Raw genomic sequence first — 3116 nt, 5'->3', positions numbered from 1 at the left:
ATTGGTTCTAGATCATATGCCACTTCCTGAAATGGTGAAGACTTACCAGTTCTTTTTGGTACAGTGACTCTATGTACTCCTGCCATCTTCTCTTGATGTTTCCTGCATCATTCAATATTTTGCCCATAGAATCTCTCAATATTGCAACTCGAGGCTTAAATTTTTTCTTCAATTCTTTCTGCTTGAGAAATGCCGAGTGTGTTCTTCCCTTTTGGTTTTCATACTCCAGGTCTTTGCACATTTCATTACCACATTTCATTACACATTTCATTACCACCATTACCTGGTTTCCTGTGGCTGACTGCTCCTCTCTCCAGGTTCCTGGGCCTTTTAATCCCCTTTCTCCCATTCTCCCATCCTGCTATTTTGGGATTGCCTGGGTTCTCTCTCCTCACTTGGACTCCTGCAGCTGACTGTTCCTCTGTCCAGATTCCTGGCTTTTAATCCCCTTTCTCTTGCTCTCCAGCCCTCATGCTTTGGGCATGCCTTGGTTCTCTCTCCTGAGTTGGATGCATGTGGCTGACCATGATTCCCATTCATAGTGACTTTAAATACAGAGTAGAACTACCCAATAGGGTTTCCAAAGGCTGTGAATTATTACAGAAGCAGACTACCATATTTTTCTCCTGTGGAGGGACTGGTGTGTTTGAATTGCTGAACCTCTACTTAGCAGCCAGGTGTTTAACCAAGGAAAAACCAAAAGTTTTTTTGTGAATTGCACAGTAAGATATGAAAAGCGTTGTTTTACTTTATTCCCTTTTGTGACAATAGTTCCTTAGGTGATAGAAGTGAGTATTTGATCTAGGATAACCCACAAGTTTCTTGTGAATTGCACAGTAAGATATGAAAAGTGTTGTTTTACTTTATTCCCTTTCGTGACAATAGTTCCTTAGGTGATAGAAGTGAGTATTTGATCTAGGATAACCCACTGCCAATGAGTGGGATCTGACTCATAACGACCCCTCTTTGGTATCACTGTGGAAATAGATTGCCCAATCAAGGAGAAACTCTGTCTATTCTCTTTTTGCAAGACTTTCTCATGCATATTTTCTACACAAACAGTAAAACTTTAGTGTATAGAAGACCAAATATGAAACATTCAGCTTCACATAAAATAGAATATAATAAAATTTAGACCTGTTTTGAAACTTAAATGAAATGAGTCTATGAAGACCTTTGGCTGAGGTGTCCCAGTCAGTGAACTATATTCATCATGCTCTCACTTTATTGCATTTTTCTTATCAGTATTTGTCAATGTAATGTTTGAATGATTTGACTGTATGATGAAGTTTGGAAATGTTTGATAATGAGTGCAAAAGGGGAAAAGAACACCTTAGTTTTGATTCTGGTATCCAAACTATATGTTAGTCTATACGTATTGTTGTTTTTGTAGCATACTATCAGGTTGTGCCTAAAGCATTTGACTGCTAACCAGAAGGCTGGCAGTTCAAACCCACCAGCCACTCCTTGGAAGGAAGATGGGGCAATCTACTTCTGTAGTGATACTCCTCAGAAACCCAAGGAGGTGTCACTATGAGTCGAGTCTGACTCCACGGCACATAACAACAACAACACAACATCAAGTTGACTCAGAGTGCTAGCAGTTCTGTGTGACAGAGTATTTCTGCCCCATTAGGTATTGCTGGCTGTAATCTTCATGGAAGCAAATACCCAAGTCTTTCTCCTGTGGATTGTGTGTGTCCTTTAAGTTAACAACCCTGTGTTTATCCCTCTGCCACCAGGGTTCCATTTTTATTAACCTAAGTCTTCAATGTAGTAATCTGAAGTCCTCTCAAGGTTTGTAACAGATCTTTCATAGGCTTTTCATATTTACCAACCCATCTACCAGTAGGAACTAAACATTTTGAGACTAGGAGACATCTGTGTTTTGATACCTGCCAAAAAGCAAACAAGAGTTTTTGTATTGTGGTGGAATGTGAATAAATATTCACTTAATTTAACTTAATGTAAAGTACATGTCTCTGGAAAAAAAAAAATGTCAAGACAAGACAAGAATTCTGACAGTATATTACTTCTAAAAGCTAGAATTATAAAACCATTATACACATTGCTGAGTTTTTCAAATATGGAGTCAAAGCGTACTACATTATGTTTAATAAGAAACAGATGTCCTCATTCAAACACATGCAAACTTTCAGGTGATGTCTTAATGATTATTCTATGTTATAGCCATTAAAAAGGATAGTCTATAACAATCAAAAGTATTTCCATCGCTATGATGGCTCACGATCCTCCTAAACCCAATTAGGTTTTATAACTGAATAAATAAAACTCTATTATTCCCTACTGTGAAGTAGCAACAAACATATCCTGGATTATACCATGAAAGAAACAACTTTTTCTAGCTTTATTGCTAATTCTAACTAATACCTGAATGAAACAAATGTTGATAAACTCATATCCTTCCATCTTATATATTACTGATATAAGCCTGCCCAGGGCACACCCAATGTGTGCTATATATTTTTCTTCCCAATAATTAAGATTATAGCCTTAATTAATTTAACAATTGGTGAGTCTCAAGCCCTTTCTAATCACTAAGTAACATCATTTTTGCTTTATCAATGCTGAAAATTGTTTGAGATCAATCTGTCATATCATTTCATTTACAGTGTAGAGAAATAAATTTTATAAATTGTTTTTCTCCAAAAGTTGATAATCAGTGCTAAGGAGTAATAGTTTATCAGGAACTATTTATTAATACATCTGTTAAAATGTATGTCTGTTGTACTTTCATACATACGCAGGCAATGAATAGTCCTTTCTTGTGATCTAACTCAAAAGAATGATTCTACTGTTGGAATGCCCAGCCAAATGGAAAGGGAAATTAGATACACCAATCTGAGAAAGATACAGTGTCAGTAATTTATTACATCACTTTCAAATTTCAGAATGTTAAGGAATGAGCCCTAGGTGGGAGGGGAGCATCAGTGGAAGATCAGCTAAATGAAATAGTACAGTGACAAGGTAGGTGCCAAGCCAAATGTTGGCTTCCATGTGCTACTTTTACACCATGGGCAAATCTTTAGGTCCACCTTCTCCTTTAATGACAAAGAACCAGTAATCTTCCCCTAAAATCTTAAAGCAGAAGAAAA

Source organism: Orycteropus afer, unplaced genomic scaffold (genome assembly GCF_000298275.1).
Source record: "Orycteropus afer afer isolate SDZICR_OR568_19922 unplaced genomic scaffold, OryAfe1.0 scaffold00797, whole genome shotgun sequence".
In the NCBI taxonomy this organism is placed as follows: Eukaryota; Metazoa; Chordata; class Mammalia; order Tubulidentata; family Orycteropodidae; genus Orycteropus; species Orycteropus afer.
Note: the sequence above shows the minus strand (reverse complement) of the source record.